Source organism: Carlito syrichta, unplaced genomic scaffold (assembly GCF_000164805.1).
Source record: "Carlito syrichta isolate Samal-C Ts95f unplaced genomic scaffold, Tarsius_syrichta-2.0.1 Scaffold308977, whole genome shotgun sequence".
NCBI classification, from domain to species: Eukaryota; Metazoa; Chordata; class Mammalia; order Primates; family Tarsiidae; genus Carlito; species Carlito syrichta.
The window spans coordinates 98,430-113,700 of record NW_007253073.1 but is presented as its reverse complement, the minus strand read 5'-3'; the positions used below and the strand labels follow the sequence as shown (position 1 = coordinate 113,700).

Genomic DNA, 15,271 nt, shown 5'->3' with positions numbered 1-15,271 from the left:
ACAAGCAACAGGGGAGAGAATTGGTTGAATTCAGCATGGCTAAGCAGTCTTGGAAGTCCTAGAAAACTGAAAGTTACACAATTAAAATAAAAAGAGATGAGAGGAATTCTGGGTACCTGGAGTTCTAACGAACTTTAGAGTAACCAAAGAGGAAAGCAGAGCTATCAAAAATGCAAAGGGACTTATTGCCATGGAAAAGTCATTCCTAGGGAGTCAACTGTAAACCCGGAATCCAGAAAAAGCTAAATAATAGCAGCTCAAAGTTGAAATAACAAGGCTTTGTTTTGGTTGTCAAATTGTTTTATTATTGTAAGTTATGATCATATATTGGTATATGATATATCATATGTATGATCTTGAAGAGAAAAGCTTTTGACCTTCTAGAAATGTATCAAGTATTAGAAAAAGTGGCAAATTTTACATCCGTTACACTCCTAAGTATTAGATTAAGCTAGACAATATGAGTCTGAGGTCATTGAGAACTCAAATTCTCATCTCCTTTTTTTTTTTAACCCTGAATTCTTTGCTTATTTTTCAATAGTTAAATTTTCTTTTCTTTTTTCTTTACTTTTCTTTGAGTCGGCATCTCACTCTGTCGCCCAGGCTGCTTGGAGTTCAGTGGTGTGATCACAGCTCTCTGAAGCCTCGACCTCCTGGACTCAGGCAATCCTTCTACCTCAGCCTTTTGAGTATATGGGACACCAGGCTAACACCATCACCCAGATAATTTTTTTTTTTTTTAAAGATATGAGGTCTCGCTATGTTGCCCAGGTTTGTCACAAACTCCTGGGCTCAAGCAATCCTCACCTCAGACTCCCAAAATGCTGGGATTACAGGCATGAGTCACCATTCCCAGCCTGATAGTTAAATTTTTTAACTGTAGTAATATACATGTGTGAAAAGTACCTTTTTCTTTAAAACATATGTGTGAATTAATAAGTAGAAACTGAAAATATATTTACACTAGGTACTGTATGCATTTTATCATTACTTAAAATATGTTTTATGAGAGGAGGAAGTGGAGAAGGGAGAGGTGATGAACCTAGATAGACTATTCCTAAATCCAAAAGTCTCAGAGTAGGTGATCATGTGTTCATTACCGCACCTTTTCTCACAATCAAAATAGAACATACCGCAGTTAATCAAACTATGTTTCGGTGAACCCTAATTGTGTATTTAACAGTCACCTGCTATATATTTAATCTAAGGAGATGATTCTTTGTTGACTATAATAGCAGAGTGAGATCACAGTAAGAGATAGCCAGGTTTTACAGACACAGACTACATTGCCTTAAGAGACATCGAGACCAGTGGGAGGAAAAAAAGAAATTACACGGATCGGATAGATACACTGCTGAGAGTTTTCTATTATATTCGTACCTCAGTCATTGTACCACCATTAAATCCACACATTCAGGCCCTGGAAACCAGGCCAGGCTGACACACAAGTTTGGCTGAAATGAATCTACTGTATTAGTTTCTGTGAAAATGATTAAGCTGTATGGATTCTAGATCAGTTCTATTTTTCAAGCAGTCAAAAGCCCTGTGAAACTAGGCAAATAAACCTTAACATAAGAGTCAAAATGAGAGGAAGCCTGGCAGAGATAAAATTGAGCAACAAAGGCAAGCAAGCTACCATAAGACATGATTTGAGCCAGAAAACAACACAAGGTCATTGTTTTGGCAGAGCTGTTTTTTTTTTGTTTTTTTTTTTTAATTTGCTAACAGACAACATTTTTTAATGCCTTTTAAGAAGAATGTCCATCACAAAGGCATAATTTTAATCAAAAGTCTTGCAGCGTTTCTTAAATTCCTAATGGCATTCAGCTCTTATTTTAACATTGATTCTGCATGCAGTGTACAAAGTGTGCATTGGAAACTTACTTGAATATATTTGTTCTAAAAAGATTACCAATTACTAAAGAATAAGAGAGGAAGAATTGTTTCTCAGGCATAATTTGTGACACATGAGAATCTTTTTCATAATTTTATGCCCTTGTGTTCTTTAATTGACCTACTCTAATTTGTGTAGTTAGGGTTATTTCCTAGACTACCTATACTACCTACATCTGATATCATATCTGCAATGGAATGGTATGGAAGATGGTTAGTTCATATTGAAAATTAACTTGTCCATAAGTCAACTATCCTTTTACTTATAACATCTCCCTAAAGAAGCAGTGATACTTTGAATTGTCTAACCACAAAATACCTTTTGTACAAAATCATGTTAAACTCCAGATACCTAATTTTATTCTGCTTTTGCCAATGCCATTCATAATATCATTTTGAACTTCATGGGTATAATGTCTACTTAATAACTTTCTAAATCATGAGCATAATAAAATAAGTATACATTTGAATCTGACTTTCTAAAGAAAATCATGGGTCCTGGTTCTGTTTAAACTATCAAGGTTAAAGCTGGAGATACACTCTTAATATCAAAAGTCTCTTTTGGGTGCAACTTCTAGAGATAAATTAGCTTTTGGAATAGGGTAGACTAGGTTCTGGGTAATTCTTGGAGCCACCTTTAGAGCTGTGATGCAGAACCCTACTTTTTTTTTAAAGAATAAAATAAATTGTATTGTGCATATCTAAGGTATACAGCATAATGTTATGAAATACATACAGACAGCAAAAAAGTTACTATAGTGAAGAAAATTAATAGCCATCACCTCGTATAGTTACCTATTTCTTTTTGTTTTTTGTGGCAAGTGCAGCCAAAATCTAATATAACATGAATCCCACATACAATGAAATGTTATTACCTATAGTCCTTGGCGGATGCATTAGACCTCTAATTTGTTCACCCTTCATATCTGTAATTTGTTCCTTTGATTTACATCTCCATTTCCTTGCCGCCATCACCCAACAACTGCACCCCTGGCAACCTTCACTACTGTTTTGTTTTCTATTTCTGGAGTATTTTATTTTTTAAAAAAAGTTTACACATATAAGTGGGATCATGCAATGTTTTTCTTTCGTCATCTGGCTTATTTCACTTAGCACAATATCCTCCAGACTCATCCATGTTCTAGCGAATTGCAAGACCTCATTCCTTTTTAGGGCAGAATAATATTCCACTGCATATATGTACCACAGTTTATCTCTGTTCATCTGTGGACGCTTAGATTTTTTCCATGTCTTGGCTATTATAAATAATGCTGCAATGGACATAAGAGTACAGATATCTTTATAAGGTGGTGATTTCATTTATAGTGAGTATATGCTCAGTAGAGGGATTGCTGGGTCATATGGAAGTTCTTTAAAGTTCCTTAGAAATCTCTACAGTGTTTTCCATAATATCTGTACCAATATATTGAGCATTTTGGTATCTTCTTTGGAGAAAGGTTTATTCAGGTCTTTGGCTCATTTTTAATTGAATTATTCGTTTTTCCACTGTTGAGTTGCATGAGTTCTTTATAAACTATGGATATTAGCTTCTTACAATGTATATGGTTTGCAAATATTTTTTCCCAATCTGCAGGCTGCCATTTCATTTTGTTGATTTTTTTCTTGGCTATGTACTGCTTTTTAGTTTGATATAGTCAGATTTATTTATTTTTGCCTTCATATCCTGAGATTTTGGTATAATATTCAAAAACTCATTACCAAGGGCAATGTCCAGGAGCTTTTTCCTATGTTCTCTTCTAGAAATTTTATAGTTTCTGCTCTTACATTTAAGGCCTTTATCCATTTTTAGTTGACTATTTATATAAGATTTTGTCTCTTATATTAAGATAAGGGTCTAATTTAATTATTTTGCATGTGGAAATCCAGTTCTCCCAGACCCATTTACTGAAGAGATTATCCTTTCTCATTGTGTCCTCTTGGTATCTTTGTCAAAAAATTAGTTGACTGTTTATGTTCAGATTTATTTCTGGGATGTCTATCTTGTTCTACTCATCTACATGTCTATTTTTATGACAGTGCCATGTTGTTTAGAATTCTGTATCTTTGTAATATAATTTTAAATCGGGAAGTGTGATTCTTCCATTTTTTTTTCTCAGAATTGTTTTTGCTATTCAAGATCACCTATGCTTCCATACAGATTTTAGATTTTTTTTTTCTATTTCCTTGAAAAATGCCATTGATATTTTGATAGGGATTGCATCAAAACTGCATATTGCTTGGATAGTATGGACATTCTAACAACATTAACTCTTCTGATCCATGAGCACAGGTTATATTTTCATTTATTTGTATCTTCTTTAATTTTTAGAAATTTCATCAATGTTTTATAGTGTAGAGACCTTTCTTCTACTTGGTTAAATTTATTTCTAGTTATTTTTATGCTATTATAAATGGGATTTTTTAAAATGTCTTTTCAGTCAATTTGATATTTTTGTATAGAAATGTTACTAATCTTGTATACTCATTTTTTGTCCTGCAATTTTACTGAAACTACTTATCAGTTCCAAGAGGTTTTGTGTGTGTGTGTGAGATTTGTACATACAGAATCACATAATATGATATGCAAATAAAAATAAATTTACCTCTTCCTTTCCAGTTTAGATGTCTTTTTTTTTCTTTTTCCTCTCTGGTTACTCTCACTAGTACTTATTCAATATCATGCTGAATAAAAGTGACAGTGGGCATCCTGCCTTGTACTGGCTGTTAGTGGAAACACTTTCCATTTCCTCCCCTTATTCTAATGCTAGCTGTGGGGCTTTCATAAATGACTTTTATTATGTTGAGGTACTTTCCTTTTATATCTAAACTATTTATAAGTTTTATCCACAAAGGATGTTGGACTTTGTCAAATATTTTTTCCCCATCAAATCTTTCATTCTGTCTAATGTGATATACCACACTGATTGATTTGTGTATGTTAAATTAGCCTTACTTTCTAGGGATGAATCCCAGTGGATCATGATGCATTATCTTTTTTATGTGTTTTAGGGTTTGACTTGCTAACATTTTATTGAGGAGTTTTTTATCAGTGTTCGTTTGATAAATTTTCCTTTAGCTTTCTTTTTTGTGAAGTCCTTGTCTGGCTTAGGTATCAAGATGATGTTGGCCTCATAAAATATGTTGGAAGTATTCTCTCTAGCACAATTTTTCAGAACAGCTTAAAACATATTAGTATAATTAGTTTTTGAATGTTTGATAGAATTCATCTTGGGGAGCATCGGTCCTGGCCTTTTACTTATTGAAAGGAGTACCCAAATCTTTTTGTTTGTTATAGACTGCGTAGGTTTTCTATTTCTTCCTGACTCAAACTTGGTAGGTTGTACTTTTCTAGAAATTTACCCATCTCCTGTAAGTTATCCAATTTATTGCTTTATAATTGTTTATAGTAATTTCTTATGATCCTTTTCATTTCTGAGGCATGTGTTGTAATTTCTTGAATTTCATTTTTTATTTTATTTATTTATGTTTTCTTTCTTATTTTTAGACTAGCTAAGGGCTTGTCAATTTTGCTTATTTTTCAAAAAACAGTCTTAGTTTTATTGATTATTTCTATAGTTTTTATATTCTCTATTTGATTTATTTCTTTTCTAGTTTTTATTATTTTCTTCCTTCTGCTAATTCTGAGTGTGGTTTGTTCTTTCTTTTCTAGTTTCTTGAGGCATAATGTTAAACTATTTATGTGAGATCTTTCTTCCTTTTTAAGATAGGTATTTATTGCCACAAATAACCCTCTTAGAACTATTTTTGCTGCACCCCTATAGGTTTTGCTATCTTGTGTTTCCATTGTCATTTGTCTTAAGATTTTTTTTTTTTTTTGAGTTGGATTCTCACTCTGTCACCTAAGCTGGAGTACAGTGTCAGCCTCGACCTGCTGAAGTTAGGCGATCCTTCCACCTCAGCCTTCCAAATAGCTGGAACTACAGACACATACCATCATGTCTGGCTAATTTTTTGTGATTTATTGCAGAGACAAGGATGACCAGGCTGGTCTTGAACCCCCAGGCTCAGGCAATCCTCTCACCTCGGCCTCATGAAGTGATAGGATTACAGACTGAGCCACTGTACCCAGCCTCAAGATATTTTTTAATTGCCTTTTTAATTTCCTCTTTGATCCATTGGTTGATGAGGAGAATTTTGTTTGGTTTCCACATATTTGTGAATTTCCAAGACTTCTCGTGTTATTGATTTTTAGTTTCATATCATCGTGGTCTGAAATGATATTAGATATGATTTTAATCTTCTTAAATTTGTTTAGACCTGTTTTGTGGCCCAACATATTGTCTATCATGAAGAATGTTCTATATGCACTACAGAAAAGTTTGTATTTTTTGCTAGTGGATAGAAAGTTCTGCATATGTCTATTAGGTCCATTTGGTCAAAAGTACATTTCAAGCTCAGTATCTCCTTATTAATTTTCTATTTACTTTATCCATTGTTGAAGGTGGGTATTGAAATCCCTGATTACTATTATGCTACTATATATTTTTCCCTTCATGTCCATTAATATTTGCTGTATGTATTTAGGTACTCTAATGTTGGGAGTATATATATTTATAATGATTATGTCCTTTTGATAAATGACATTTATCTTTAAATAATTACTATCTTTTTCTTGTGACAATTTTTGACTTATAGTTTATTTTATCAAATATCAGTGTAGCCATCTCTGCTTTTTAAGTTACCATTTATGTGGAATATCTTCTTCTGTTCTTTCATGTTCAACCTATGTGTGTCCTTAAGCTAAAGTAGAATTTTTGTAAGCAACAAATACCGGGAGTGCCAAAAAAAAATGTATACGCACTTTAAGTGATGTTATCTATGCATTACTTTTAGTTCACTGTAATCAAAGTGTCTGAATACTAATGGTAACCACTTTGAACACCTCTTGTAATTGCAGAAGTCAAATGTGACTTGTGTTAATCTTTTGTTGTTGGTATATATTGAGTATTACAATTTTGATAGTTTTTCCCTTCTTAAGATGCATATACATTTTTTGGCACCTTCTGTAGTTGAATCTTTAACAATTCATATAATCACTCTGTCTTTAAATTGGAGAATTGAATCCATTTACATGTCAGGTTATTATTGATAGGTAAAGGCTTATTACTGCCATTTTGTTATTTATTTTCTGATTGTTTTGCAGCCCTTTTGTTGCTTTCTTCCTCTCGTTGTCCACCTTTGTTACTGGATAATTTTCTGCATCGCCAAGCTTAGATTCCTTTCTCTTTATTGATTGTGGTTACCATGAAGCTTACATATAAAATATCTTATAGTTATAACTTACTATTTTAAGTTGATAGTCTAACTTATGTTCCATACAAAAACTCTAGATTATACCCCTCTTCCCTCATTGTTTATGTTTTTGATGTCACAATTTACATCATTTAATATTGTGTATTCCTTAATAACTTATTGTAGTTTTAGTTACTTTTTATTATTTTGTCTTTTAATAGTCATACTTAGCATCATTATTTTGAATTCTCTCTCAGGTAATTCATAGATTTCTGCTTCTTTCTGCTTCTTTTGGGACAGTTACTGGATAATTATATTCCTTTGATGGTATCATATTTTATTATTTTTTCATATTTCTTGTGTCCCTGTATTGATGCCTGCATATTTGGTGATACAGTCATCTCTTATAAACTATAGAGAGTGGCTGCTTTCATAGGGGAAAACTTACTTTCAAATGGGCCTGAGGACGCCATTTGGGCAAGGTGTGACAGCTTTGATTCTGTGTGGGTACCTTAGTATAGTCTCCATGAAGCTTCTTCAGTTGTGATCAGTGTTAGTGTTGACTGCAGATGCCTTATTGGTCTAGGCTACAGATATTTTTGGCAGTGATTGTGGCTGTGGAGGTTATTAGGGCAAGGGCTTTAGAGTTCCTCCTGTTATTGTCTTCTTTAAAGTGAGGAGTCTTACCTGAGAGGATCTCTCTTGGTGTTGAGTCTGACATGGATCACAGGCAGCCACAGTGGTACTGTGTTCCAGAATGCAGTTGCTCAGGGTAGCAACGGAGCTGAGTTCCTGGGCTCAGGGTCTTGCAAAACTATTGTAGTACCTAGGACTTGAGATGCAGGTTTACTTTCAAAGGCATTAGCAGACACAATTCTTGCACTATATTGGGGTCTTTTGTTCTGAGGCACACTTCAGCAGCTCAGGCCCCAGGCTAGGAGGTAACTGTGGACCTGATGCTGGATAACAGTTCATGGCATTGGTGAGGTTCTGGGGAAGAAGGAGTTCTCTGGAGGCACCAGGGATCAGGGCATGGCTTCAATTTGGGGTCAGAACCAATAGAGCACACTGGCAGCTCAAGCTCTGGAAGATAAGATAACACAGAGTGGTGACTCTGAACCTTGGAATGGTGAGACATGACAGTAGCTCAGGCTTTGTGAGGCAAATGCAGAAACAGCAAGGACCCAGGAATGGCAAGATGCCACTTTGACTTGGGCAGCACAGAAATGACTCCTCTTCCTGCAGAGGCTTGGACTATGGAGACCTAATCACATTTCAGATAGGCAGAGTTGTGGCTGTTTGGTGAATGGGATGGCACCATTCAGACAAGACTCAGATTCCCTAGGATATGAGGTATCACATCTATCTGGCCCCAGAAGGCACAGCTATATGGGTCAATGGAGTTTCTGAGTCCCCGGGTGTGGGGTGCCACATTAGCTTTGGTGCTGGAAAATGAAATTTCTCTGGTGTCTTGGAGGTCTGAAGTCCCCAGGGAGCAGAATATTGCCTCAGTTATGGCACTGGGAGTGTGACTGCTCCATTGTGCAAGAGACCAGAGGTCTCCAGGGGATGGGTGCCGTGCCTGCTCTGGGACAAGGGCCACAACTGTTCCAGTAGTTAATGGCTTTAGATCCCCAAGGGTAAGGCATCATTTCAGCTCAGACCTAAGGGGAGAGCACACCAGTGACTGAAATGGGCGGGGATGGAGTAGCTGTGAGATAGCCTGGCTCTAAGGAGTGGGGCGTAGCAGCCCTCCTACCAGGTTCACGTGGTGCGGTGGGTGGTGGGATTAGAGTCTTGGGGACTGAGGGATGTAACAACCACTAACTCTCCAAGTAAGACACACTCCAGCAGTGGCTCCAGTTCCAACATGGTGCAGAGTAATAGCAGCACAAACCATGTGACAGAAGAGCACAGCATGGGCTCCTTCTCTGCGGATAACTCTGCATGTGAACTCTGGGGAGCTGGGCACAGAATCTTTGAGGACTGCGGGAGTCTCCAGTAGTATAAACAGCAGGTGTCCACGGTGGTAGTGGAGGCTGCTGGGTCTTTTTGCCTACCTTTCCTCTGCACGGAGAAGTATCTCCTGGTTCCGAATTGATCCTGGCTAGGGGGATGGAGTGGCAGAGGTGAGATGTTTCATTCCTTTCTCTGTATGGCCACCCTGTACTTCTGTGCTCTACAGGATTTCTGATGTTTCTTTGCTGTTTGTTCTCCAACTCTCCTGTAATTATTTTGATCAAAAAGTAGTTTATTGTTTTGGGTTTTTTGTTTTTTTGTTTTTGGTCAGGAGTGGGGCAAAGCACGAAGAGCTTCTAGTTAGCTATCTTGTTGACATCACTATAGTTCTCCCAGAACCCTAAATGGATATGTCATTCGCACCTGGGACAGGGCAGAAACTGAACCAACAAAACTGGCGAATCGAGGAATTGCCAACATTCCCTCCAACATTTCTCTAAAAACACTGTCTTTCATCTGTCGTCGTGGGACAGGGGAGAGAGTGGGAGGGAGCCGTGGATAGCTCCCCCATCACACACACGTGCCCGTGAAAACTGACTAAAAGTAGTAGTATTTTTGCCTAAATTAAAATTATCTGGAAAATACTCATAAGCCAATATTTTGCCGTGTTTGCATATTTTCAGCAGGACCAAACTAAACAGAAAGTCATGACTATTTTAGTTTCTTGAATTGAGGGTTCACCATCAGACGGCATAATTGCTTCACAAATGCAAATACCTTACATCACAGTGTTGAACCGGTAGGAAAATCAGTACTAATAATATTTGGAATCTGTGAAATTTTTAACATCTCTGATTTTGAATACAACTCTTTGAATATATTCTTTTTTGAGCATACTAACGAGTCCTGCATGGCATTACAGTCCTGGACAGTTCAGAGAAGCAAATGCCGACTTGTGTAACCGTGCCCTTTGATATCTTTTTTTTTCCTAAAGTTTGTAATAATGCTGTGACTACTGCTGTTCACAAATATTTTATTTATAAAATCCATCCTCCCCTAGGGCTGGTACAGAGGATCTACAAGCTGAACTAGTCTATAAACTCCACTCTCTCTAGGAGACTGAGCTTGTTTCTCAACATCAATCGCTGAGCTGGGAGTTTAGACAGAGTAAACTAGCTGTGCCTCCCAATCGCAATATAGAAAGCAAAGTATCTCTTTGCAAGTAAGTTTTCCTGTTGTGGCATTCTTTAGACAAAGAGAGAAATACATTGTGAGGTAATTGCCCATTCTTTCAGTGTTCCTGCTAGAAGCCAGTACTAAAGGGAAAAGAATGTTTTAAAAACCTAGGCACCTTATTAGTTTAACATTTGAATAATCAACCTTACACAACTTAATTTTTTTACAGTACAATTTTTTAAGAGATGAGGTCTCTCTGTGCTGCCCAGCCTGTTCTCAAACCCCTGGGTTCAAGCAATCCTCTCACCTTGCTTCCCAAAGTGCAGGGATTACAGGCGTGAGCCACGACACCCAGCTTTTACACAATATAATTAAAGACCATCGAGTAGCCTTTACATACTACACATTATTGATACTTGACTGTGTTGTTATATAAATTGTTGAAACAGCATGAGAGTCCATATGGAGTGGTTAGAAGAGCACATCATTGTGCCTTAGAAGACCCAAGGTCTCTAAAGAGCACAAAGATTGTTCCTATCAGCTGTAGTTTAAGCAACTTTCCACCTATAGAATATCGAGCTTGACAATAGTTAGTAACTAAACAGTAGTCTAGCCTCTATTCAGACTTCAACCAAACTTTATTTAATAGCAAGAAGAAAAGGGCATTCTTCACTTCCTCTCTCTCTATTGCTCAGCCAAACTTGACTTGCTGCAGCCAACAGAGAACCAACAGAGAAGGCTGCCATGGCTAATCAATCTGAGGTTATCGTTCTCAAAGCCCAAAATGATGTGCCAGTTCTACCTCTGTGATTAGGGGTTCTCCACCGACTTGCCAGCCTTCATTTTTCCTTTCTATTTCCAAAAGGCCCAGGTTCTTGCCAACAAATCTCTTCTCCTTTCTCTGCCTTGGCCAGAGCTTCAGTTGTCAGAGCCAAAGGCCTTATGCCCTTTTTCCCCATAGGCTCTTGCCACTCCTGCGTTACCCATCAGTCACCAACTTCTGGAGTCCTCTCAGATCTGCCACTGTCTTTCTCAGGCTCTTTGTCCAATATCCCCAACTGTGAACATGGCATGTGCTTGATGGAAAACTAGTGGTAGTCTGATACCCATCCCAGGCATCTGGGTGTTGATGCTCAGAATTATTTGTTCTCTGAATCTTGGTTAAGTGGGCTATTGATAATGAATGACAGGGAGTTGTCTCCACTTTCCTCTTAATTGTTCAGATTTTCACTGCTCAAATTTGATAGGGCGAAGGAACCATTGCCTTTTCCCACCTCTAACACAACTCACACATTTCGGCAGGGGCTGCCCTGTAACCAACTAGCTACTCATTCTTCATATATGACTTGAACGCAAACTACTAGTCAGACATTTTTTAGAACCTAGAAATATAAAGTGAAAAACACATATATAATCCCTTCCCTCCAGAAGCTGATATTTAGACAGGTAAGCAGATGACAACATTCTCTGATAGTTGATGAGAGTGTTGAGATATTTACTATGACCCCACACTGTGCTGTAGCTTATTAACTGTGCTACCCCCTTTGTGGAACTAGAACATAAAGGAAAAGATGGCTTGAGAAACTTGTAGGAATCTCTTTTTATTCTAGAAGGTCTATATTTGGGGAACCTCTAGCTTCTGTCTCTGCTCCTGTTTACGTTTTCACTTTTCATCCCTCTCCTCTGCCTTCCCTTGTCTCCCTTCCCCTCCCCCTTTTCTCTTACCCCTTCTTCCTTCTCTCTTCTGTCTTCTCTTTTCTCTCTCTCACACCTTAAACACACATCTCTGCATGGGAGACATTTAATAAGAGCCTTCTTCACTGAGAGTAAAAATGAACAAAAACCAGATACAGTGGAATATTTGCTGTACAAACATAGGAGCATTTCAGAGGATATCAACACTCCCTCCTTTTCCTTCTCCTTACCCCTCAAACCATTCTGGCATTATCCCTCTTCCTAAATAAATCAAGTCTGGGTGACTCAGGTTCACTGGCGTTTGCTCCTCAGGGTGAGTGAATGTATCAAATATCCCTATTACGGGGTGCTATTCATTCCTTTGATTAGCTTCTCCATATGAAGGAAGCTCCCACTAGCCTTGATTTATATAATACATATCTTTCTGAGATCAACTCCAGATGTAAAGGGTCCACACACTGCTGATGGAGAGGCTTAATGATTGTGCCATATCTGCTTCATACAACAGTGTAGATTAAATGCTCTGTCAATTTAAAGTGCTGTACAAATTTGGATTTTGCAAAAGCTAAATAAGAAGCAGAATGCTCCACAGAAAGAAATCAAAGCAGTCTGTAATAATTGTCAAGCTAGGTGCCTTCACCCCTGAACGGACACTCAAAGAAAACTCATGTGCTCAGGACCTAGGAGTAGAGTTAGACTAAATATTTCTTTGGGTGCCATAAAACAAAAGGGTGTCTTGTATTCCATGCTTTGTTGTCTTTAAAACATAAAAGGAAGAAAGAAAGAAACAAAAGAGCAGTCTGGCTGTGCTGCTCGTTCACTTTTGAACTCTCTGAACCATCCACCTCTAATTCAACCTGACACTGCTAATTTTGGCATTAGAGTTTGAAATGAAAATCAATATCTGTTTTGAGCTTGAAAACAGAGTGACTGTTCCTTGGGCAGGGCATGGCCAGGCACTTATTTTCAGTGCTCTGTAAGTAATAGAAATTTTTCCATTTAGAACACTTGTTCAGAAGAAATCTGATTGTCTTCACAAAATTAACTATGTGCAGCATCCTCCCACCTTCTCTAGGTCAACTATAAAATATTTTTCAAGTCTTCTGGTGTGTTTTCTTTTTGAAAAACCCATGTCTCTGGGAGTGTTTACTACGTGAAATTTAGACTCTTTTCCTGACCCTTTCTGCCAGGACAAGAGGTCTTTGACTAATGTATATGCAGAGAAAAGGTCTCAGGGCCCAAGGTCTGATTTTTCTTGTGAAGTCAGGCTGGGAATTTAGCTGATGCTTTTACCAAAAATAGTCCTGAGGAATTTGCTTTCCATTGTATTTTCTGTGACTTTAGCTTGTTTTCTATTTCCATTGAGATCTCTTCTGAAAAGCAAACTGTATCATTAAAAATGCTCTACAGGGAGGGGGCAGGGGTCATAAAACTACCTGCCATGTTGACAGATACAATAGAATTGACAGGTTTAGTAGAAGCCAAACCTCACCATTCCGCAATATACCCATGTAACAAACCTGCACATGTACCCCTTGAATTCAAAATCTTTTTAAAATGAAAAGAGTTTTATATATGTAGCTGGTCTAATCTAACCTTTACTTCATTCTAGTACTGAGATCAACTATTTTTGTCTAATGGAAAAAGGAAGAAAGGGAAAGGAGAGGAGAGGAGAGGAGGGGGAGGGGAGGGGGAGGAGAGTCTGATCTAATCTAACCTTTACTTTATTCTAGTATTGGGATCAACTATTTTTGTCTAAAGGAAGAAGAGGAGAGGAGAGAGGAAGAGAAGGGAGGGAAGAGGAGGGAAGGGGAGGGAAGGGCAGGAGAGGACAGAAAACAGAGAGGTGGAGGGGAAGAGTAGAAGAGAGGAGGGGGAGGGCAAAGGAGGGGAAAGGATAGAAGGGGTAGAGGGATGTGTGATGGAGAGAGGAAGGGAGGGAGGGAAGGAGGAAGGAAGATCGGTTCACACTGATGTGGGTAACCAATTTGTTTTCAATGTTTTGAAGTATTTTACGTATTTTAAATTAGTAGCTATATTCACTAGACAAACTGATGGTTGTAATACTGATACTTGCATCTCAGCTCTAAGGGATGCAAGGGAGTCTGCCTCAAAGAGAGAAGCCCTCTGGAGTTCTTGGTCACTCCCAGCAATACCGTCCTCATGCTGCTCCCAGAGTGCTGCAGGAAAAGTCTCAGCTAGTTTGCAGCAGGGTCTAGTGTCCCAAAGTAAGCATCTGCTCATAACCTGGAAGTCAGACTTCGGCCAGCCCTGAGCCTCATGTCCAGTGATGCCCTTAAGCAAAAGGGCGACCCCACAACCCTGTTTGGGCTTCCTAGCACCAGAAAGAACTAGATCGCCTTGATTTCTTGGTATTTTTTTAAAAAAACAAATGATTTTTTAAAATCTTAAAGGCTTATTGTTTTTTCACCAGTGAGATTAAAAAAAAAAAAAAACTAGTCAGGCTCGGTGGCTCAGCCTGTAATCCCGCGCCTTTGGGAAGCTGAGGTGAGTGGATTGCCTGAGCCCGTGGGTTCGAGACCCGCCTGGGCAGGTGAGACCTCATCTCTACAATAAATCAAAAAATTAGCTGGGCATGGTAGCGCGCACCTGTAGTTCTAGCTACGTGGAAGGCTGAGGCAGAAGGATCGCCGGAGCCCAGCAGGTCGAGGCTGCGGTGTCCGGGAGCGGCCACTGCACTCCAGTCTGGGCAACAGTATGAGACTCCAACTCAAAAAAAAAAAAACTTTTCAGTACAAGCTGGATGCTCAGATACCATAAGTTGAGTTCTGAAAAGGAGGAGGTGGGGACAGAAGACTCTGTGAAGAGGGGGCTCATTCAGCAGATGAAATATGATAAACTCGGGGTCAGAAGGTCTAGGTTCAAATCATGGCCTCATTCGCCAGCTGTGTCACACAGATGCTGTGACACATCTGTCATATGGGGGATAATAATGTTATCCCAATAAGTTAAATGAGATAACGAGTGTGAACCCACTAAGTCCCCAGAACGCCGACTCCTATGATGACAAAGATTCCTGGACGGAAGGAACAGGCCACCTAGTACAATCTGATAAGTCCTAATATCAAAGTATGCAGTGCCGTGAAGAGCACAGAAGAATCACCTAATTTAGGGAAAGCTTCCCACAGGGGATGCTTTTGAGTTGTGATGGGAGTTGAGTAGGTATTCACCCAGCAGCAGGAAAGAAAGGGTATTCTAGGTAGGGCAGAGGCTCATGAGAAAACACGGCGTGTTTAAGGCATTGCAGTGGAACAGGGAGCTAGAACATGCTGGG

At 38.5% G+C, this 15,271-nt stretch overlaps 1 protein-coding gene across 2 annotated transcripts in view; it reads left to right on the top strand.

The window, feature by feature from the left end:
• Positions 1-15,271, top strand: part of TTC29 (tetratricopeptide repeat domain 29) — a 265,274-nt gene that overhangs the window by 210,389 nt on the left and 39,614 nt on the right. The window lies entirely within an intron of this gene.